At 45.0% G+C, this 25215-nt stretch overlaps 1 long non-coding RNA gene across 4 annotated transcripts in view; it reads left to right on the top strand.

The window, feature by feature from the left end:
• LOC311521576 overlaps positions 1–23670 on the top strand; it is a 65226-nt gene extending 41556 nt beyond the window's left edge. For 2 of the 4 annotated variants that reach the window (XR_014711918.1, XR_014711919.1), the window contains exons 2-3: positions 19749–22186; positions 23111–23669. This is a non-coding gene — a long non-coding RNA (uncharacterized lncRNA). Of the gene's footprint in view, positions 1–19748; positions 22187–23110 lie in introns of all 4 variants that reach the window. The other 2 variants (XR_014711920.1, XR_014711917.1) reach the window with 2 other exon arrangements.
• Positions 23671–25215: the final 1545 nt, after the last annotated feature.

Genomic DNA, 25215 nt, shown 5'->3' with positions numbered 1-25215 from the left:
AGGGTGCTGGTGCATCATGTCATGCCCCTTGCAGATATGCTCATGATGCATTTGATTACATCATCTTTCCAAGTAATAAGACTATGTTTCAGAAGACTGGGGAGGTGTCCCTTTGGATTTGCACATTAACTGGCTAGACACATCGTGGATGACTCTCTGGAGTTATACTGAAATTTCTGAGATCCATCCTACATTTCTCAGCATTACCATGTGGCCTGTTGCTTCACTAGTGTATGTCAGACAGGCACAGTGATTCAGCAATAAGATATCCTTCTTTACAGAAGCAGTGCATCTCTTGACTTGATGCTAGATTAGAGGAATACATGTACTTTAATTTATTTGCTTGCAGGGCAGACCATATATGGTTATCCTCAGCTTGAGGACCATGTGGTCCTAATCCTACCTCTGACTGTTCACCATATACACAATATTTTGCCCGACTTTCCTACTTCCTTTTTGTGTGGAAAGCATGTCTGTCGGTGTGGTGGACAGCTTTTTTTTGTCCCTTCATGATTGGCAGAAATTCTTTTATTTCCTTAAACCTTCTAGTCTGATTGGATTCCTTCTCACCTACCTATCTGCCTTCCCTGAAGAATTGATAAGTGAACATTTGCAATAACTTATTTTATAATCATTCTATCATACTTCTATTTATTTCTTGCATATTTTATGCCAAGAGGTTAAGAAGCTCTTAGTTTCCCATTCATTAAGAAAATGAAGGAAAATGTCTTAGAGGGCACAGGGACACTTGCTGTTAGTTTATACATAAGACACACCTGCTGGTGTCTCAATGGATTGAAAATACCAGCTTGAAAGCTGGGAGTTTGTTTCTGTCTCACAAAAGGGCCTGACCCAACTCTCATTGATATCGTTGGAAAGGCTGTCACAGATTTAATTGGGAATTGGATCAGGCTGTAGAATTACAAAACTCAAAAGTATGAATCTAGCAATATAATTTAAAAGAAGCAGAATTGTAAGTGGGTGATTTTTCATTATTAACTCATAAACTAAGCCAAATTGGACCGAGCAGTACTTAGCAGAGAAACCTCCAAGAAAAATCCACAGATCTGAAGGCAGAGATGATGGTAATTCAGTAAGTGGAGTTCTTCCCTCTTCTTTCGTATAGTTTTAATGGGCTGTTTGTTGCAGGAAGTGGTGTCAGTTACTCTGTGGAGGACACAGTGAACCGTTACCCATAATTCAGATGTTTTATTAAGTGCAAAAAATGTGCTTAATTATTTTATTTTATTTCTTTGGTGGTTTCTCTGCTTCTTGGTTCCAGCCGGAACAGGAAATACTGAGCTTCCACAAGAAAGACTGCTCTTATGAAATCTCAGAGGCAGGTTAAAGCAGAAAGCACCAGAAATCCCATGAGAATAAACTCTCTTTGTCTCCAGTCTCCCCCATGAAAATCTCAGTGTCATGGTGGGCTAAAGACAAAGAAGAGGTGGGTGGGAGAAAATGACTCAGGAACTTCAGTACAGTCATGGCTCAGGTCTTGCAGCCAATGTTCATCTTTGACAGATGCAGCAAGAAATCAGGTTGAAGAGAAGCTGTCAAGCAAACAAGCAAATTAACTAGACAAACAAACTGGTTGATAAAGTAGAGCTGGGAATCTGCAGCTAACAAACACATCTCTGTCCCTGCATCTGCTTCTCCTGAGCAGAATGGGAGTCAATTACCCACCTTCCAACAATCTATTGATCGAGCTGCTGCCACGTATTGAATCTCAGGCGCTGTCTGCTCTGTGTGTGGCTCTTTGATTTTCTCTCCCTCTGTAGCAGCACATGGATAGAAGCCAGATGAGCTGGCACAGTACTATCGATCAATATGCTTCCCTCTTCCTTCTCCTCCGCCTCCTTTCCCCCTCTGGTCACCATGGCAACCACCGCTACTGCAGTGCTGTTTACCTGGCCCCATTTGTTCTCCTTTCCAATATCTTTCCCTTCCCCCAGTTACTGTCACCTTGGCATGCTATTGGCAAAGTGCTCACTGGTTGTGAGAGATGAGTTTTCATGATTTCTAGGGACAATGCAGTGTTTTTATAACAAATCCTTGGCCAATAGGTACTTTGGTCACCAGCTGAATCACACACACACCACTGTGGAAAACCCAGATTCTGCCATTGCAAAAATACAGGTCTCTGCCAATTGATCTAATGGAGACATTAAGATATAGTAGTATTAAGGCTTGTAGACTCTGTTTATATATCCCCCTAACAGTGGAGATAGTTCCATACAATGGAGCAAGTCTGAATTTCCATCCAGCACAAGCCCTATGTGATACGTTCATATTATAGAAGAGTTCCCAACTTCTTGATGTTCTGCATCCCATTTCCTAGATTCCTCAAATTCCAGACACCTTTTTCACTTCCCCTTATCTTCTCTCCACAACAGGAAGTAAATCCATCTGCCATCACCTTCCTTATGCTGCTTCCACCTCTCCAGAACAGCCTCTCTGTCCCTAAATAGGGTGACCATCTATGTTTCAAGAAAACAAAGGATGTTTTATTCATGGTAGAAAAGCATACATCTTACGTTGTAGGATGTGCTGCTGAAATACAGGACAAAATGCCTTTTGTATGGACACAGGATGTGGGATATTAGGAACTAAGTAAAGGACATCTCCTAAAATACAGTACAGGTGTTCACCCTCCACTAAATAACTCCCTGACTCTCTTTTAATCCTAATTTTTCACCATACTTTCATATTCCTGACTCTCTCTACAGTAAAGCTACGAAAACATATTCCATGAGGTTCCTAGATTCCTTTATAATTCAGTACCATGATTCATAAAAGATCACTTGCAGTTGTCAGGCACAGATTTTCTCCCTTGAAGCAGAAAGCTGCAAGATAAACTGTGGAATTTGCTACTGCACTATATTATTGAGGCAAATATTAAGTTTTATAGAAGAAAGCCATTTATATGAAAGAGAATAGCATTTGCAATGATGATAGCTACAAAAAAGTTTCAACCCACAAGTTTCAGAGCAGAAGCTAATGGAGGGCTAGGAAAGAATCCTATCCCTTGCCCTCACCCTCCCCATCACTGAATATTGCACAGTGCGCTATATTATAGAGTTCATATGCCTTCCTCTGAAGAATTTGGCATTGAGCACTGTTGGAAACAAAAAGAAAAGGAGTACTTGTGGCACCTTAGAGACTAACCAATTTATTTGAGCATGAGCTTTCGTGAGTAGCTCGCTGTAGCTCACGAAAGCTCATGCTCAAATAAATTGGTTAGTCTCTAAGGTGCCACAAGTACTCCTTTTCTTTTTGCAAAGACAGACTAACACGGCTGTTACTCTGAAACCCGTTGGAAACAAGTTACCAGACCAGATGGGTCATTGGTCTATTTTTGTATAGCAGATGTGATACTAGACTGGATGAACCAAAGGACTGCTTTGGAAAGAGAAATTATTTGTACCTATTATGCATAAAGTGGACAAGTGAATAAAAGGGGATGGGAGGATGGTCAACTGTCTCTGAAGCATCCCGTATTGACCACTACCAGAGGTGAGATACTGGATTATTTGTAGTGATGGTCTAATCCAGTATGGCACAGGTGAGGTATTAGGTGAGAAGGTGCCATGGTCTGAACTGGTGTGGCAGGAGGCATGATACTATTATTAGTTATAAATTAATTAGATGGCTTTCATGCCCACAATGCACTCAGCACTTTCCAGACAGAGAAGGATAGAGTCCCTGCCCTCAAGAGCATAACAGCTGAAAGCCAAACTCAAAGAAAGGGTCAGGGAAAGGAATACAACATACAAACAGAGGGATCATAGTGAGAAGAAACACATGGCTTAGAAGTTACATTTTTTAAAGCTCCCCCTTTACAATCTCTCTTCACAATTCAGCCTTCTTGTCTTTCTCCCACACCAATTCTCAGCTTCAATTCCAGTGTTGCTAAAGCCCTCTCCTAACATTTAACCTCTTCCCTCCACAAAATTGAGTAAATAAATGAAATATATAAGAAGATAATTTAGTCAGCTAATTTTGCAAAGATGATGAAGAAAAAAGTGGGTCTCCTGCAGGAGTTGATGAAAAAATGTTGTCCTTGTGGACCATGCATTCCATATATTCCATGCATAAGAGGGAGCATGGAAGAAGGTGTGGAGACTTTTGTGGGAGAAGCAGACAATTCAGACAATGAGTCTGACATTGTCGGCAGAGCAAAAGGGACAGAGAGGCGACACAATAAGAGATAAGGGTAAGCAGAATTATGCAGATGACTTTGAAGATGATCACAAGAGCCTTAGATGTGATGTGGTGGAGAAGGTAGACCCAGAAGAGGAATTCTAAGAAAGGAGTGACATAAAATGATGAGCAAGAAAGATAATCTTAGCAACTTCATTTTGTATAAATTGCAGCAGGAGATATGGGTATCAGGCCAAAGAAGGGGACGTCACACTAATAAAGATGAGGAATGCTGATGGCCTGGGTGAGATATTTATAGAGAAAAGGTCAAATCTTAGTAATATTGAGGAGGACAAAATGGCAATATTTGCCTCCTGCCTGGCTGTGTGGAGCAAGAGAGAGGAAAGAGTTGAAGATGACCCCAGGTTATAGGTCAGTGTGACAGGGAAGATCCTGGAGGAGTCAACTGTAACAAGAATGGACCAAGTGGGGTGGGTTTGTAAAGAAAGATTAGGAACTTAGCCATGTTAAATTTTAGTTAGTGTTGAGATAGCCAAGAGGAAGTATTTGAGATACCTGATTAGACAGAGCAATAGTCTGATCTGGCAAATCCTACCTATTTCATGAACGACTCTGTTGGTGTTTCAATTATTACCCATTTATTTTGTATCATATTGTATGGTACCCATTCAGTCAGGCCTAGAGCAGCTCTGGTTAGATTGTAATTGGCTGGGGAAGAGTCTGAAGTACTTTGGTATGAACAATGATAGAATCATATCATGTGCATGATGTTCATTCCTGTTGAAGCCAGAGGATTTTTGGGTGTTGGTCCTATGGCACATACAGATATTCCTGTATCTTTGCATGAATATACACTCTCCTGTGCACTTTCACTCTTGCACATGCAGACATATTCCTGTGTCCCCTATGCCTGTGCATGTACAAATTCTCTTGTGCACACACACGTATGCATTGCAGATACAGCCCTGTAAACTGTGTCAGTGCAGATCTGACCAAACCATTAATCCATTCTATTGTATTGCACTTCTCTGGAGTTCTCGGGTCACAGGTTTGTGGTTTTTAACCAGGCTTATTTCCTCTACTCCTCCAACTTCCCTCGAGCTGCAGGCCAAAGTACTGCCATCATGCTGAATCTGCAACATCACAGTATTTCCATGGTAACATGCCCTGATGTCACAAACACTGCACTATCAGCTCAGCTTGATCTCCCCCAGAATTTGACAAAATGCAGGGCTCCTGTTAGAGGTGTTATGGAGCCAATACCCTGATTTTAGTTTTTAAAATGTTCTGTCTCATTATAGTTTGTTTGTGTGTTGGTTAGCATATGTTGAAACCCTCCCCCAAAGGTCATCGCTTTTCATGTGTGCATCTGGTCATTCATTTCCTCAGCTCGGTTCCTTGCCCAGTTATCTCTTCTCACAGTAGCCTCTGCCGTACCAAGTCAGTAAAACCCAGTCTTTCCTGTGAACACTGGGGAATGCTGCCAGCCTGCCTGCCCCATGGGAGTAAAGCTGAATCCAAATCCACCTCTTTTAGGCATCCAGCTACAATGCATGCAGCAGCCAGCTCCAGAGCCTTGCACTGCACCAGCCAGCTCCCGCCACCCCCAGCTGTGTCCCATACACAAAGCTGGATAAATTTTTTATAGATTCTTTTCCTATAATTTTTTACCCCAGAGCCGATGTATTAGCTGGGTTTTGTCAGGACATAGCCTGTCAGCCTCAGCCCCATCTCAGGGGTGGGGTGCATACGGGGGGATGATGGCTCCCACTGGGCTCCCCAGACAGGGAAATGCGCGTCTCTCCTCATACAACATGAGCTGTAATTTCCGGCAGACATTTGAGGTCCCTGACATCTGCATAATGTGTGCCAGTCTCCTAGCAACCGGCAACAGCTGTCTGGCATTTCCAAGATTAAACTGTAACTATACACGGTCATTGCCAGGGAACGAGGAAGAGAAACGGCCCCTCCTGGCTCTTTTTAAGTCATTTATGTTTTACTCATTTCCTGCTCCGAGTAATGAGGCCAGAGATTGGGGGTTGGTGCTGCTGTTTCTGAGAAGGCAGATTGCTACACACACATACGTTATTGTTTCTCGGTGAATTTTTAGTGCTCATGAAAAGGAGGAGATAACAGAGGACCCAAACTTCCTGGCAAAGCTCTGCCAAAAAAAAGCCAATCCAGACTGGTAGTACCCGCTGTTATTCCAGTTCTGCCCTTCTCTTATCCTCAGCTCTGCCAATGCATCTCAGTCTTTACCTGCACTACCTCCTGCTATTCTTGTGATGGGATCCCCCGGACTGTTGGTACACCTTAATGCTGAACCGCAGAATCCTTTGCTATTCCAGTGCTGGGTTCCTCACACAGTTCTGTGATGCATCACAATCCTGACCTGTAACTACTAAACCCCCAATCTGTCTTCTATCTCTACTCCAGAATTATGCTTAATTGGATGATGAGGTTGGGTGATATAAACAAATTTCCCTCAGGAGAAATCAACTTGAGACCATCCAGACTCATTGCATTAGTGACCTAAATCTGATTAAATGTGAATGCAGTCACTCAAGACCACATTTCCACACCCTTTGTTCGGTAAAAATAAATAAATCCTCTAGTGATGTTATAATATGTCCCCAGCTCATCCTTAAACCCAGCAATCTGTCTTCTTCACAATGATGTATCAGGGACACTGGCCTCCCAGACTTACTGCCGTCTCTGCCCCCACATCCATCACTTTTGAACTCTGCCATCTGGATCACAGGGGATGACTTTTGTTTTTCCCAGTGCGTGCTTCACCCCCGCTCAGCCCCGAGGCCCTGTTCCCACTTGGCCTCTTCCCCTGAGGTCCCGCCCTTGCCCCGCTTCTTTTAGCCTCCTCCCCCAAGGCCCCTCTGCCTCCCGCTCACTCCTCTTCACCCCCTCTCCCCACCTCCCGCCAGCCGCCCGCTGATCAGTGGCCAGCCCTGGGCCCGCCAAACAGCTGATCTGTAGCCAACCCCAGGGCTCATGGAACAGCTGAGCACCCCCTATTTTTGTGTGTGTGTGTGCGTGCTTGAGCCCCGGAGCACCAATGGAGTCAGGGCCTATGATCTGGATTCTTCATTATAATTTACTAACAGGATTCTGTGTTACTTTTAGTTTGTTTTTAAATAAAAAGGGAGAGGGAATAACTGTCTGGCTACAAACAGTTCCTTTCAGTCTCTCTCTAATGCCAAGGCCAGCTGGATCCAGAAATTCCTCTACTGTGCCAGCAAGACAGCATTGACCCAAACAAGGAAGCCAGAACTTGGGCTAGAGTCCTTGCCAGGGATCAGCAAGCGGCCAGAGAGACCATGCTGCTGAGTCATCACTGCTTCAGTTACTACAAGCCTTTTCTGGGGACGGGACTGTTGCTAAGGTTCCTGGGAGTTGACTGATTGCTCCTTCTATAGTCATGTAACACACGCACAAATCAGAGGAATAAGAAATGCCATCCGCTGGGCCCAGCTCAGACCAAGAACACAGCCTGCTGGCCATGAGCAGGCAGTCTCTTTGACTGCGTTGATCCGCAGGCAAGGCACTCATTTAAGGCCCCATGTATGTATTTCAGGATGCAGTTTGCAAGTCTTATGTTGTCTCTCCCCTGTATCTAGCTTTTCTTGTCACCCACTCGTTAAGATGTTTCTAAAGGTCAATGATCCAATCAATGGCTCTTTAGAATGTTTTCTCCTTAAGATTTTTTCCTTTATTCTCACAAATTCCATCCCTTTATTTTCAGGATCACTGGCGATCACAGGGTCAGAGACATTACGAGATGGGAAAGACCTTAGGTCCTATCTAGTGCATTCCCGGGGCGGGGGAGCAGTGCAGGATTACTCCCTACATAATATAATAAATAAATATAATTAATAAATTAGCTCTTCCGGAGCACTTTCCATTTTTTAAGCCCTACACTGACTTAAACTAATTAATTTATTATATTCTCTAGGGCTTTGTCGAGTCTAGTTTGAAAGGTCTCAAGCAATGGAGCTTCCCTAACTTCCTTTGAGAGACTATTCTACAGTCTCATAGATTTCACAATTATGGAATGTTTCTTTATGTTCAGCATAAATCTTCCTTTGCCAAATTTCATCCCACCACTTCTATTATTCTTGAGTCCCGCTTTAACTGATCTGAACAATTTCTCTCCTTCTTGGGTGTTTATATCCCTCAAATACTGCAGCTGTCCTTGTTCGCTGCTACATAATTGATATTTAACCAAGTAAGATATACTTAGCTCTTCAAGATCTCTCCACATCAGATTTAGATTGTTCGTGCCTTAGGGCATGGGACTTGACTTCTTACTTCTCTGTTCTACACCATGAACATCAGTGACTCCACATAAACAAATAAATACCTATCAATTAATAATAAAATTAATCATTCCAGCTCCTAATCTTTTTGTTCCTCTTCTCTGATTTCCTTGTGGGGCATAGAATTCAGAATCAGACACTGCAAAATGAAGTTTAGGGAGTTTATTAGTTTCCTGTGGATGTGAGATGGATCTGCCAAAACTGAAGCTCTCTCAGGAGATTTAGGCCACAAGGAAGGGACACTATGGGTCAGGCTTTTTTGCTCCTCAGAAAAAGAGGCTTGCATCTGATTAGTTTCTTTTCTCACTAGAGAACAGACATGGTAGCTGGGTTTCCCACAAAGGGCTTTTAAATGTTCGGTATGGACACCACCACCGACAAATCCAATCACATTCAAATCAACAGCAAAACAATTCTCTCTGTACATGAGGTCTGTGATATGGATCAGTTTAGTGAAGGAAGTGATAGAAACCACATTGTGCAAAGCTCTGGAGAATATACATTAGGAGAGACCATCCAGCACTGACTCCCAGGGGGATGGACTAAATAGGATTTTTCCAGTTTAAACTTCTAGGATTCCCTGTGAATCATGGGGAATGGAGAACAACGTACTACAGACACACAGGTTTTCCTAATTACTTACATACGCAAACTTAGAAGCTACATTTGAGTCCTAATTAGGCTCTAAATTATACTGACAATGTGACTACATGTACAGTTATGACCTGGCCCACCCAGCACTCACATGTAGGAGCAAATTAGTGCTCTCTTAAACATAATTTTTCCCTAAAAACCTCTGCCATGACAATGGCTAAATCCTACTCTCTTTGTCAACCAAGAATGCCTCTACACCACCCCAGAAATTTGCTCTTTATGCTGTGAGGAACTGGTAATGTATGGTCAGGGACCACAGATCTCAAACCTGGGCCCATAGGGCTCTTAAGAACTACTAAGCTTCAACCTGCTACCCACTAACAATTGCTAAGGCAGAAGCTGACCCCACAGAGGACTCCAGTCCTGGAACCTGATTGGTAGAATACTGGGGTTTCTGATTGGTTCACAGCTTCTATATAAACCCAGCACAAGACAGGAACAGGAAGTTTTCTATGCAACAGGGATTCACCTTACACTCGGCTGTTTGCATTGTGCTTCCCGCTCCCTTGGCTTGATGTCCTTGTATCCCAAACTGACCTGATTCTGGTTATCGATCTGTGGTTCTGCTCCCCTGCTTCTGATTTCCCGGTAACCTGACCCTGCCTGCCTCCTGATTCTCGGGTTGCCCTATGACCTGTCTCGGTCTCTGACCTCCCAGTATCTGACCTGGCCTGACTCCTGCTTTGACTCTTAGGTCAGGCCACCCATGTCATTTAGGCTCCAGGAGGGGTCCCGATGCTAGCAGAATGGACGTGGCTAACCCTTCAGAAGCCACCACACGCACTCGAGTGGGCCACCCGCCTTCACGCGGCCAACCAAGCCCTGCAGGCCTGTGTCATCCAGCTGATCTCAGAGAACCACCTACTGCAGGAACAAATCATGCAGTTGTGTGCCACAATCCACACACGGCTTATGCAGCCCTATTCCCTGATACAACTGCTGGATTAATTTGATGGTAATTGCCAGCGATTCTGGGGTTTCATAAACCAGTGTTGCCTCCTGTTCATGATGCACCCTCAGTCTTCTACTACTGATTATGCAAAGGTGAGCCTGGCCATCAGCCTGCTCTCTGGGGAAGCATTAAACTGGGCCTCCCCGCTCTTGGAATGCGACAGCCCAGTTGTGTTGAACTGGGACCATATCGGTATTATTTGACAACCCACACCGAACTAACTCGAACAGCAGAGGCTGCCCTAAGGAAGCTCCAACAGGGGCAGGGCACTGTAGCTTCCTATGCTGCGCAATTCTGCCTCACAGCCAATACAGACTGGAATGAGGCAGCACAGGTGGGCCACTTCCGATGGGGCCTCCAAGAAGAAATTAAAGACAAACTAGGCTGGGTACAGATTCCCATGAGCCTGGATACCCTTATGAATCTTGCCATCTGTATAGACAACCTGTCACAGGAGAGAAGAGAGTTAAAAATGGGGTCTGTCAACTCTCCAATCTATGTACTGTGACCTTTTCTCCACTGCTTCTTACTGAGCCAATGCAGGTGGATGTGGGCCGTCAATGGCTCACTCCATAGAAAAAAAGAGACAATGCCAGCGCCATCTCTGTTTCTACTGCTGTGAGTCAGGTCACTCCATCTCTGCCTTTCCTGTATGAACTTCAAGGAACCTGGGAAAAGAGCTCCCTCACACTTTGGTCTTGATGGAACACACCCAGAGTCCTGCCCAAGGGCTCCCCATTTGCCAGTTGCACATACCTGGGGCATCCCTGCAAAATATCATCCTACCAGCCCTCATTGACTTACATGCAGCTGACATCTTCATAGATGCAGCAGCAGCCCAAATCTGACAGATACCTTTGCAATGCAAGGTCATTCCTGATCTTGTAGAGACTCTTGGCAGTTCCCCTTTGTCTTCTGGTCCAGTAACAGAGGAAAAAACTCCCCTGGAGGCTGTGATTTAGGGGTACTGAGAAGTGTTACAATTTGATGTGATCCATTCTCCACACTTTCCCCAATCCTTGGTATCTCTTGGCTGACCCTCCACAACCTGGTCATTTGGTGGCAAGCACAGGAAATCTGTTTTCTGTCTGAGTTTTGTCTCCAGCACTGCTCCAGCATCCAAACCTTGAGAGACTCAGGTGGGACTGACCATCCAGGCAGAACCTTCCATTTCAGTTACAGCCTGAGCTCCCCTTGAAATACCAAGACTATGCTGGTGTTTTAAAAAAGAAGAATGTGGAAACCCTACCTCCGCCTGGGACTATGACTTCACAATAGAGCTGAAGCCCAGAGCCATTTGGACCAGTTTATTCTATGTCAGAACTTGAGCTGGCAGCAGTCGGAGAATACCTCCAGAAGAATTATCCACAAGTCAACCTTGCCAGCTGGCGCACCAGTCCTGTTTGTCAAAAAAAAAGATGGCAGTCTCCAACTCTGCGTGGACTACCACTCATTGAATCAGATAACTATCAGGAATTGTTACCTACTACCCCTGATTCCCAAGCTGCTGGACTGTGTTGGAGCTGGCCATATATTCACCAAGCTGGCCCTCTGTGGGGGCTTACAACCTTGTACAGAGAAGGGGACATGTGGAAGATAGCCTTCTGGACCTTGTACGGGCCACTATGAATATCTGATAATACCTTTCGGGTTGAAGCCCGGCCACCTTCCAACATTTTATAAATTATGTGTTCTGAGACATATTGGACCAGTACATAGTAGTCTACCTGGATGACACATTGATCTTCTCTATCCTGAACAGCATACTGCTCATGTCTGAATCATCCTGGAACACTTGTGGCAGCATGGCCTTTACACTAAGCTCAAGAAGTGTGCCTTTGCTAGGAGTTCTTGGGCTTCACCTTATCCCCAAAAGGAATCCAGATGGACCCAAGTAAGGTCCAAGTTATCCAAGACTGACCAACTCCCCCCACAGTATGTGACCTGCAGTGCTTCTTGGGGTTTGCCAACTTCTACTGATGATTTATCCTGAATTTTTTTAAACAAACAAAGTCACTCACTGCTCTCCTCTGGAAAAATGCCAATTCCATTGGTCTTCCAAGGCCCAGCATGCATTCGATCAACTGAAATTTGCCTTTACTACAGCACCTATATTGACTTACCCCAATGTCACAAAAGCCTTAATCGTAGAAGCTGATGACTCCAACATGGCAGTTGGGGCTGTCCTTTCCCAGTGACTTGGCCCCAAACAAGTGTTACACCCATGTGCTTATGACTCCAGAAAGCTCCCCTGCGGAGCTAGACTATGAAATACTTGACAAGGAACTCCTGATGATTAAAAAAATTCCCTTTGCAAAATGGTGGCACTACCTGGAAGGAGCTCGTCACCCAGTCCAGGTGATCACTGACCACAAAAATCTGGAATATCTATGTAAAGCAAAAGCCTTAAACCAATGGTAGCTTCAGTGGTTCTTACTTTTCCTCATGATCCGACCACCCTGGATCCAAAAATGGCAAGGCAGATACCCTGTTTCTAAGATACGGTACCACCCCACAAGATGCCAGCCAGGAACCAACTCTCATTCTTAAATCCTGTAACTTTGTCACTGCAACTCATCTGGATATACTCAGATTGATGTGCTCCACCTCTGCCTCAGAAATTCTGCCTGATGAACAAACTACTACTGCCAAGCAGCCACATGACTCCCTGAAGGAATCACATACATAAGAGACCATGTCTATGTGCCCCCAGGACCCACAACGGTCACAGTCCTACAACTATGCCATGATTTTCCCCTAGTAGATCACTTGGGGTATTTCAAGACATATTGACTAATAGTCTGTTCCTTTTGGTGTCCCTGGATGCGCCCAATCCAGTTGTTCATTGCCTCCTGTGATGTTTCTGCCTTTGCCAACACCCCATGCCACAAACCCTATGGTCTCCTCCAGCATTTGGATACCCCATCTCAACCCTGGGTGGCCATCACTGTAGACTTTAGTATAGAATTACCAGAGTCTGACAAATTTACAAGTTTTAATGGTAGTAGACTACTTTACCAAAATGGGCCACTTCTTCCCTTGCAAAGGCCTCCCCTCCACTGAAGAGACAGTCCATTTTTGGATTAGCAACCTGACCTTCCAGGGCACATCACCTCGGTTCGGGGGTTGCAGTTCATGGCCTGGATCTGGCACAAGGCCCTGCACCTGCTGGGAGTCTGCACATGTCTGTCTTCTGCGTACCATCACCAGTCCAATGGCCAGACGGAAAGGGCTAACCAGATTCCCAAGGAGTATCTGCGATGCTACATTAATCATCACCAGGATGATTGGTCCTCACTTCTCTGTTACATAGAGTTTGCCTACAACAACGCAGATCATGCATCTATGGGTCAGAGTCCCTTTTTTATCAATTAGGTGAACCACCCCGGATTCCATCCACAAGTACCTGCATCCTTTGCCCAACTCAGCTGCCTCAGACCTGGTGCAGTGGATATGTCAGGCCCAGGAAGAAGTAAAGAAGCACCTGGAAAAGGCAAAAGTGGAGTATAAGCAGCATGCGGGCCAGCAAGGATCCACCTATTCAGTAGGACAAAAAGTATGGCTCTGCATGGAGCACCTCCACATAGACAGGCCTACCTGCAAGCTGGACTTTCTGTTTCTTGGCCCTTTTAAGATATTACGATAGGTAAATCCAGTTACTTTTGAACTCCAACTTCTCTGCTCTCTAAAGATGCACCTGGTGTTTCATGTATCACTTTTGAAACCCTACACAGAAAACCTTTTCCCTTACTGGACCCAGCCACCTCCCCCTACAGTACAAGTACAGGGCCATAAGGAATGTATAGTTCATGAGATCCTGGACTCCAAACATAAACGTGACAGGCTATGGTATCTTGTGGATTGGGAGGAATATGGTCCTAAGGAATACATCTGGAAGCTTGTGGAAAATGTACACGCTCCCACATTTGTGTGGGCATTCCATAAAAATCACCCCAAAAAGCTTGGTCACACACTGCCTGGAGGGCACCCCTTCGAAAGGGGTGATGTCAGGACTGCACATCTCAAACTCCGGTCTACAAGACTTTGGCCAACCTGCTAACAGTTGCTAGGGCAGAACCTGAACCCTGACAGATTACTCCAGTCCTGGAACCTGATTGGCAGAATGCTAGGGTTTCTGATTGATCCACAGCTTCTATATAAACCTAACACAAGACAGGAAGAGGAAGTTGCCTATGCAACAGGGATTCACCTTGCACTTGACTGTGTGCATTGTGCTTCCTGCTTCTGCTCCCATTGCTTGACATCCTGGTATCCTGGCCTGGCTTAACTCTGGTAATCAATCTGTGGTTCTGTTCTCAAGTTTGCCTCCTGCTTCTGATCTCCTGGTAACCTGACCCTGCCTGCCTCCCGACACTTGACTCTTGGGTTGGACTCCTTGTTTGGCCACTAGGTCACACAGCATGTATGTCCCAGTAGTGACACAGCACAGGTCACTGACATCCAAGATGACCTTTGCAGAGAGCAGAAAAACTACCCACTGAATTTCATCCCTTCCCCTCCCCTCCAGATTTCAGTGTATTCATGAAGTAAGACAGCTTAGAAGTGTTGTAAGAAGATAGTCATCACTTGTGATTCAGGACCATGTCACAGCAGCTGATAAAAGATGCCTGGGAGCGCCCAGGGCTGCTGCTGAAAGAAACTGTTACCACCACCTTTGAAGAGGGAAACCTACAATCCACCCTAAACCATGCCATAATTCAGCCAATTCTGAAGAAGCTAGACCGATCTCTAGACCTATCAGATCTTACAAATAACCACTTGGTGTCAACCTTCCTATATATAAGCAAAATAACAGAGAAACAAATGAAGAACTGCTTCCAAACACAGCTATCCATTACCAAAAACCTGGACACTCCTCAGTAGAATAAGTGCACAAAGTTAAGGATGTGCTTAAGTGTTTTGGGGAATTGTGGACTTAGAGAGGTACTTCTACTCTAAGTTCCAATTAAATAACTATTTCTTGGGGTAGTTTCATTTTACATAGCCCCAGCCAGTATAATTAATATTTATTAGTTATATTACAGAGCTTTCCAGAGGCCTGAGTCAGAATTGGGGTGTATTGTACTAGGCACTGTACAAATGTATATGGAAAGATAGTCCTTCCCCCAAAGAGGTTATAACCTAAGAAACAGAGAAATCAACTAGGTTACATAATTAGTCAATCTAATTTAGAATGACTTTAGGACAGGGAACATGACTTCGTCTATGACTTGTACAGCACCAAGCACAATAATGACACTAAATAAAGAAGTAATAGTTCTGCAGAGGCAGATGAAGGTTGGCGAGGAAGCTAGTAGGGCATAGCTGCACCTGCTGCTGCCAAGTTTCCTATCACAGTCAGTCTGGGAGGCAGAGGTGTGATGCTTGCCCTTCATGTGTGCTTTCCAGATTCCTGTCATCTAAAGTTGCAGCCGCTTAGCCATCACTTTGAGTGGCATGTGTCATAGGGATAGTGGAGATAAAACTTAAGTGTGTGCACTGGAGCTTGCAATAACACAGCAGCAGCAATATCTGAAAAAACTGCATCCCAGAATCAAAATAATATGGAGATGAATCAATTTCAAATGGCCATTCAGTGTCTTGACTTTCCAAATCAGAGTCTTTCCAAATCAGAAGTCACAACTGCCATAATCGGGTACAACAAAATATAAAAGAAGCAGAAGAAATCCATCTTGTCTCGCTTTCTGTCTCTCTTGCACACACACAGATAGTCATCTCACACAGAGAGAGAAGCAGATATATGCAGATTGCATAGATACAGGGGTACGGTATATCTGTACACAGAGACACATGCACTGAAATATTTACCCATAGTTGCATGTGAACAGAGAAATACTAATACATACATGCACCGATGCATGACTCATTCACGCACAGAGACACATAAGTACATACATACACAGACTCATATTCATTCACACATGTACAGTCTCTCTCTCAGCACTGACACCTACATAAATACACAGATCCTTACAGACACAAACACATCAATGCTAAGACACTCATAAACACACACAAAGAGATACTCACACACATATAGTTACTTTGAAGCCTTTTGCAAATTTCCGGCTTGCAGTTCTATTTTTCTCTCCTTGTTTCCTAAGAACCCAGCTGAAACTTCATGGCTGCAGCTGTCACTAACTCATATTCCCAGGGAGTCGGGTGAGGGACACAAGTCCTAGCTGTCAAGGAGCAGCACGCCAGGGGCTTTGCTGTTTTGACAACCTCTTTCCAACTCAGACTGTGCACAGTCACAGGTACTGGGACTTTCAGGGCTTTTACTAGGGGTGGAGGTTTTGGGCAGGTGGAAGTTGTGCTTTCTACAGCCAAAGAAGTAGATATTTATATTAAAGTATGAAAAATCTGAATCCCAAATAACTAGGGTGTCTAAAGTGAGGCTCCAAAATCCATATTTATGCCTCTAAATAGAAGTAGCTTCATTTTCAAAGTGCCGAACACCCACAGCTACCATTGGCTTAGGGAGAACTACAAAAGGTTATTAATCTACCTGTAATATGATGGGGATCATTATTTGCTGACTCCAATGGCTACTGTAAACATGGTCAGAAAATTTACTCTATAAAAATGCTCCTGTGTTCCCGTCTTACTCAACACACAGTAACTGTTCCATGTGTGTCTCCAAGTCACACTTGCTGACTTTACTGACCCAAACAACTGCTAACTCTGAAGTAAGGTGTTGAGTCCTATATATCCGCCTTCTCATGATTTTCACTGGGATCGATGTCAGGCTAACCAGCCTAGTATTTCCGTTCATTCCATTTGCCCTTTTTAAATATTGGCACAACATTTCATTTTTTCCAATTCCCTGAAACTTCCCAGTGTTCCAAGTTTTGTTAAAAATCAACATTAGTGATTCAGATTGCTCCCTGGTCCATTCTTTTAATACTCGTGGGTGCAAGCTGTTCTGCTGATAAATACCCACCATTCCTGAAAGTACCCATGGTAAATAAACATTTTTACTCAAATGATTAGGCCATGTTGGCTCCAAATATGTCATTATCTGTGCTCCTCATAATTTGCATCCCAGCACCTGCTGATTTTATCCCATAAATTATCTCAAACACACTAAAAATTATCCTAACGTGTCTATCGCCAGACACCTTAGGGTACATCTACACTGCAAAGAAATACCTGCAGCATCGAATCTCAGAGCCTTGGTCAATTGACTTGGTTTCGGACTGCATGGATAAAAATAGCCAAGACCCATCCCTCTTTCCGGCTTTCAGAGCCTGGGCTCCAGCTCAAGCGGGAATGTTTAGCCTCACAGTCTGAGCTCTGCAAGCCCAAGTCACTTGAATCAGGCTTTGACACTTAGCACCCTGAATTTTTCTTTGCAGTGTAGACATACCCCTAGTGACTGGACATCGTTTATAATCATTTAGAGACAGAGTCTGTAGCCCTTGCTCATGTGAATGAGAAGACTCTGCAGCTCCTGACTTCATTGGGACTACTCAAGTGATTAAGGGCTGCAGGCCCTTTATCATCATTCACTGCATATCCCCATATCACTGTTAAGTTTTCACATCATGACCCCTACAACAGATCAGTACATTAAAGGGGACACTGAAGTAATTAGTTCAAATTCCAAGTATAGTTAAAAAGAACAGGGCGAGGAACAAGAATGGGGAAGTCTTACAAAATAGAAAGGTTTACATGAATTAGAATGTCAATAACAACACATTCTTATTTTGGATTTAAACTTCCCTCTGGCATATTGGAAACCCAAACCCAGTAGCCATAGACTAGTGCTTGAGAAACACAAAGGGGAACTGATCATTATGGTTTCACTGTCGTAGGATGAGTGAAATGCAAAGGGTAATCAAAGAACATAAATTGTAAAAAGGAAATTAGATTTGAAATATTCTTTCAGTTTTAATAATCTTGAGTGTTAGTGACACAGGGAAGGATTTTTTAAAAAATGTGATTATTTGGTTGATAGTGTGGTTAGATGGAAACTCAATTTTGGCAATAATAAAATAAAAAACAAAAGACAATAGCTACCATTTTTGTGACTCCCACTCAAAAACTATACCCAATTTTCTTTCCACTTTCTCGTGGTTTTGGAGCAACAACTAACTAACAAGAATACTGCCCAAATTCCTGTTGACATGATTGAAGAGATAGGTGTCCAGAACAAGGAAGTAAACAAAAAGAAAGCCATGCTGACCTCTGCTGTATCAGAAACACTAGTGGGGAAATGGCGCCTTTCAGTGGAACTTGAGTGAGAAGGCCCATGTTCCCTGCAGGGACTGTAATTGACAAGACATCAGGGGCTCAGGAAACACAGAGTCAGGCTGGAAGCAAGTAGCCATGTGGCTGGAGCAATCCACAGAGTTTAATAAAGTTCCACTGGTTAACCTGCATTCAGCATCACTCTGCAAATGGAACACTTTCCTGCTTTAGCTGTTGTCCCCATTACAAACTCCATAGCCTGCCACAACATGTCTTCTCATAGCAGCATCCCATCATGTGGCAGGAGACAAGCACAACAGGTGGCCATGCTGTCCAACTGAACTTTACTCTCATTGTCTCCCCTCATAGGTAAGAAATAGGAAGGGATGGAAACACCCCAAACTGCCATTTCCCACCTCAACATGTTAGCCCTTAATCGTCATTAGGGTTTGCAAACAAAAGTCTCTCCAAGTGGCTGCCCTGCTGTTGAAGCCAGAGTGTCACCCAGTTGGTGTAAGCACTGAAGAATATTCTCTGTGAGCATCCCAATGAATAGTTGAACTACCTGACATGCATTCCTGGTGATTTGCAAGCTGATGGAATCATTTCTAACGCTAAATGACTTGCCCAAGGTCCCTTAGGCAGAGTGTTGCCAACTCTCATGATATTATTGCAAGTCATGCAATTTTGGTGTTATTCTTAAAGCCCCACCTCCTGGAGGCATGGTCTTGAGACTTACCAACATGAGGCCAGTTAGTGACAGATATGATGGAGACTTTCACAATGTGGATTCTTGTTTAGTAAGAATTAGACTGAGAGTGAGCAGTTCATTTCATACAGGCCACCAGGTGGAAACAACTTATGAGCACTGCTAACCTGCAACTTCAAGTCGAAAGGTTCCATCCACATCCTGTGGTGAGGGCTTCCTGGTTAGCTGTGTTGTCACAATTTCCCACTTGCTTGCTTTGGGGTGGAAAGTCCTGCTTGCCCAACAAGGACCAACCCATTCAGGTTCTCTTTTGATCCATTTTGGGATGCAGGACTGACACATGGATATGATATGACACTTCTGTGAGCCACCTAGTTTACATGGATGGAATCACACTGCCAGTATAAAGGATAATTAAACAAACCTGTTAGTTGCCAGTTGACCCTATGCCTGATCTGGCTAGATCCATTAGTTTTTGGTCTAGATTCTTTAGTTATTGTCCTTTTCTCATGCTCCTAATGTCTCATTCTTTCCTTCTACTGTCCCATGTATCTGTATCACTTGTCTCTTGTTTTATACTTAGATTGTGAGCTCCTTGGGGGTGGGACTGTCATTTTGTTCTGTGTTTGTTCAGCACAGTGGGGCCCTGTGTCTGGGGCTCCTTGGTACTACAGTATTAGAAATAATAAATAATAATCATACTGCTTTGTTTTTTGACCTCTAGGCTTCCCCAGGATATGCTACAAAAGCTGTAAGATGCCTCAGATGCCAGTGCAGGAACAAGAAAAAAGGAGGACTAAGCTGGTCACCTGGGAGGTCTCTACCCCCAGCTGAGCTCTTCTGTTGCCCCAGGATGAGGCAGGGACTGGTATATCAAGAAACTGCATAGGATATTTTTCCTGCAGAGGTATGACATCATGCCTGGCAGCCTCCCAAGGCACCGTATCCAATTATCTGAGTCATCAACAAAGATAAATTGTCAAGGGATTGTCTCTGAATTTGGCCCCAGTAAATACAAGAGCAGAAAAGGCAAAGAGAAATGGCTGACTGCAGTAGGGTGACCAGATGTCCTGATTTTATAGGGACAGTCCTGATATTTGGGCTTTGTCTTGTATAGGCACCTATTACCACCCCACCCCTTGTCCCGATTTTTTCACACTTGCTATCTGGTCACCCTAGACAGCAGAGTGGGGGTACACATACACACAGAGAGAACACAAGAATTAGAAGGAATGCAGGAAATCCAGATACATGCAGATACCGGGAAAAACACTGATTTGCTCACTTTCACACGTACATGCTTTTGCCCACACAATCTCACACATGTATATTCGCACTCCTACATGTGTATGCTCACAAACACCTATTTTCACATAGCGCACATAAAAAATATATATACTCTATCATATGCACACACAAATACACTATAGCAGACATGCACAAACGTACACCCACATAAATGCAAACTGAAATCACACACCTAGATGCATATAACACAGCACCAACACAAACATGTATGCACCCAAGCTCAATGATGATACTATCTGTATAACAGCTGCTTAATCACATAGTAGCTGTTCTTGTTTACAACATAATGAGGAACCAGAAACATTGGCCCAAATTATTCCCTCTGCCTTCAGTGTCAGAGGAGACAAAACCCTATGGAATTGAGACAGGGGTATCATTCCACACAGTAAACCTCCTGTGGGCATGGGGATCTCTGTGTAAGGAGGAGAGAATGAGTACAGGAGAGAGGCGGGCTGCAGCGAATAAGCACGGCGACCTTACCAGCCCTCTGTGGATTTTATAGCAGAGATATTACTGATTGAATCACTATGGTGATTAACTTTGGTGCACTACCCTCATCCTACAGAATCTCCTGTGAGGGGAGTCCAGGGGTATCAGCCAGTAGGACAGAGGCAGTGCTGAGGCACAGCAACTCTGCATAGACATCGATGGTCTTTGGCAAATCCCCTAAAACTATGATACGGGGTGGGGGAGGGGAAACCTCCTGCCTCTTCCAGGTGTTTATATGAGAGCAAAGTCCCTACTCCAGTAGAACAACACAGAGGAAACCCTGCAAAGGGAGTTTCATAGAGTTCCCAATCCTCCACATAAGGATTGATCTGGCTATTGGATAATGGCAGGTCTATTGCTTTTTTGTATGCAGTGTAAACAAATCTTCATTAGAGACCAGACTGAGACCCTTCTCTCTTATGACTCAGCCTGGATTTTAACCTGGATCTCGACTGCATTTACTTTGCCCTGATCTACAGTACGGGGTTAGGTCGAATTTAGCGGCGTTAGGTCAATTTTAAAATGAATGCGTCTACACAACCTACCCCGTCCATTGACCAAAAGGGCTCTTAAAATCAACTTCTGTACTCCTCCCCGGCGAGGGGAGTAGCGTTAAAATTGATGTTGCTGGGTCAAATTTGGGGTAGTGCAGACGCAAGTCGATGGTATTGGCCTCTGGGAGCTATCCCAGAGTGCTCCAATGTGACCGCTCTGGACAGCACTTTGAACTCCGATGCACTAGCTAGGTACACAGGAAAAGCCCCAGGAAATTTTGAATTTAATTTTCTGTTTGATCAGCGTGGCAAGCTCAGCAGCACAGGTGACCATGCAGCCCCCCCCCAGAATCCGAAATGAGCTCCAGCATGGACCGAAAGGGAGACACTGGATCTGATTGCTGTATGGGGAGAAGAACCTGTGCAGGCCAAACTCTGATCAAAAAGAAGAAATGCTCATATATATGCCAAAATTGCACAGGGCATGGTGGAGAGAGGCTACAACAGGGACACACAGCAGTGCCGCGTGAAAGTTAAGGAGCTGAGGCAAGCCTACCAAAAGACAAAGGAGGCAAATGGTCGCTCCGGATCAGAGCCCCATACATGCTGCTTCTATGATCAGCTGCATGGCATTCTAGGGGGGGACCCTACCACTACCCCACCACTGTCCTTCAACACCTGCAAGAGGGAATCTCACGCAACAGGGAGGAGGATTTTGTGGATGAGGAAGAGGAGGAGGAGAAGGAGGAGAATGTGCAGCAGGCAAGCTGTGAATCCATTCTCCCCAGCAGCCAGGACCTTTTCATCACCCTGGAGCCAGGACCCTCCCAAGGCGGGATCCCCGACCCTGAAGCCGGAGAAGGCAGCTCTGGTGAGTGCACATTTGTAACTACAGTAACTACAGTACAGGGTTTAAAAGCAATAGTGTTTAATGTTTGATTTGCCCTGAAGAATTGGGATGCATGCGGGGCTAGTACAGCTACTGGAAAAGTCAGTTAACGTGTCTGGGGATGGGCAGGAATCCTCCAGGGACATCTCCATGAAGTTCTCCTGGAGGTACTCTGAAACTCTTTGCAGAAGGTTTCTGGGGAGGGCTGCCTTATTTTGTCCTCCACGGTAGGACACTTTACTATGCCAAGCCAGTAGCAAGTAGTCTGGAATCATTACAGCACAAAGCATGGCAGCGAATGGTCCTGGGTTGTGGTCGTATTCAAGCAACATTCGGTCTTTATCTTTCTGTGTTAGCCTCAGGAGAGTGATATCATTCATGGTCATCTGGTTGAAATAGGGAAATTTTTGTAAGGGAACAGTAAAAGGACTCCATTCATGCTGGGTTGTTTGCGCTTGGCTAAAAGGCATCATCCTGGAGAATAGCCACGCGGCGGGGGGAGGGTGAAGGGATCATTCCAGAGAATAGCCATGCAGTGCGGTGGGGGGAGGTGTGTGCTGCATATCCACCCGAAAACTGCAGCCCCTCCAGTGAAACCCAACCGGCATTGCTTGCTATGGGAAAGGATGGCGCTGCAGTTTGAAACCATTCCCACATATTATGAAGGCGGAAGAAGCCAACCCTGCATACCAAAATGGCTGCCTGGAAACTGAATTCTGTTGCCCAGCCGTTTGTGATGTGTCACCATACCGGCAGGCACTCAATATAAAAGGCAAAATGTGACCTTGTACCTAAAACACATGTGCTATGCACTGTGAATTGCTTGATTCACTGTGAAAGAATCTCCCTTTTGTTTTCAGAAATGTATCATCTTAAATTTTACTCTCCCTTTTTATCTCCCCACAGGTGCAGATGTTTCTATGCTTCCCCTATCATCTCCGACCCTGAGGTTATCGCAGATTAGAAGTCGAAAAAAAAAACGCACTCACGATGACATGTTTTCCGAGCTCATGCAGTCCTGCCGCACTGATAGGGCACGGCTTAATGCATGGAGGCATTCAGTGGCAGAGGCCAGGAAAGCATTAAGTGAGCACAAAGAGCAGAGGCAGGAGGCGATGCTGAGGCTAATGGGGGAGCAAACGGACATGTGAAGCATCTGTTGGAGCTGCAGGAAAGCCAACAAGAGCACAGACCCCCTCTGCATCCATTGTATAACCGCCTGCCCTCCTCCCCAAGTTCCATATCCTCCTCACCCAGACGCCCAAGAACGCGGGGGGGTGGGAGGCTCCGGGCACCCAGCCACTCCACTCCAGAGGATGGCCCAAGCAAAAGAAGGCTGTCATTCAAACAGTTTTGATTTATAGTGTGGCTACAATAAGCAATGTGGCCTTGTCCTTCCCTCCTCCCACACCCCACCCCACCGGGGCTACCTTGTCAGTTATCTGACTTTTTTTTTTAATTAATAAAGAAAGAATGCATGGTTGCAAAACAATAGTTACTTTATTTCCTTTGCCAACTGCGATCGAAGGGGGGAGGATGGTTGGCTTACAGGGAATTAAAATCAACAAAGGGGGTGGGTTTGCAGCAAGAAGAAACACACACAGCTGTCACACTGTAGCCTGGCCAGTCATGAAACTGGTTTTCAAAGACTCTGATGCGCAGCACACCTAGCTGTGCTCTTCTAATCGCCCTAGTATCTGGCTGCTCAAAATCGGCCGCCAGGCGATTTATCTTAACCTCCCACCCCACCATAAACGTCTCCCCCTTACTCTCACAGATATTATGGAGCACACAGCAAGTAGCAATAACAATGGGAATGTTGGTTGCGCTGAGGTCTAACGTAGTCAGCAAACAGTGCCAGTGAGCTTTTAAATGTCCAAAGGCACATGCTACCACCATTCTGCACTTGCTCAGCCTATAGTTGAACTGCTCCTTACTACTGTCCAGGCTGCCTGCGTACGGCTTCATGAGCCATGGGAGCAAGGGGTAGGCTGGGTCCCCAAGGATAACTATTGGCATTTCAACATCCCCAATGGTAATTTTCTGGTCTGGGAAGTAAGTCCCTTCTTGCAACTGCTCGAACAGCCCTGAGTTCCTAAAGTTGCGAGCGTCATGCACTTTTCCTGGACAACCCACGTTGATGTCGGTGAAACGTCCCTTGTGATCCACCAGTGTTTGCAGCACCATTGAGAAGTACCCCTTGTGATTTATGTACTGGTTGGCAAGGTGGTCCAGTGCCAAGATAGGGATATGTGTTCTGTCTATCGCCCCACCACAGTTAGGGAACCCCATTGCAGCAAAGCCATTCACTATGATTTGCACATTTCCCAGAGTCACTACCCTTGATAGCAGAACGTCGGTGATTGCATTGGCTACTTGGATCACAGCAGTCCCCACAGTAGACTTGCCCACTCCAATTTGATTCCCTATTGACCGGTAGAAGTCAGGTGTTGCAAGCTTCCCCAGGGCTATCGCCACTCGCTTCTCAACTGTCAGGACAGCTCTCATCTTGGTATTTCTGTGCTTCAGGGCGGGGGAAAGCAACTCACAAAGTTCAAGGAAAGTGGCCTTATGCATGCAAAAGTTTCACAGTCACTGTGAATCATTCCATACCTGCAACACTACGCGGTCCCACCAGTCTGTGCTTGTTTGCCGGGCCCAGAATTGGCATTCCACTGTATCAACCAGCCCCACTGCCACCATGATATCCCAATTCCCACAGCCCATGCTTTCAGGAACGTCTGTGTCCATGTCCTCATCACAATCGTCCTCGTGCTCGTGTCTCTTAGCCCAGTTCTGCACATACTCCAGGATAATGTGCGAGGTGTTTACAGTGCTCACAACAGCAGCAGTGAGCTGAGCGGCCTCCATGCTTGCTGTGGTATGGCGTCTGAACGGGTAACCCAGGAAAAAAGGTGTGAAACGATTGTCTGCCATTGCTTCCACGGAGGGAGGGAGGGAAGGAGAGGCGACTGACGACATGTACCCAAAACCACCCTTGACAATGCTTT

Source organism: Lepidochelys olivacea (assembly GCF_965140295.1).
Source record: "Lepidochelys olivacea isolate rLepOli2 genome assembly, chromosome: 6".
NCBI lineage: Eukaryota > Metazoa > Chordata > Testudines > Cheloniidae > Lepidochelys > Lepidochelys olivacea.
This window is presented reverse-complemented; position numbering and strand designations above follow the sequence as displayed.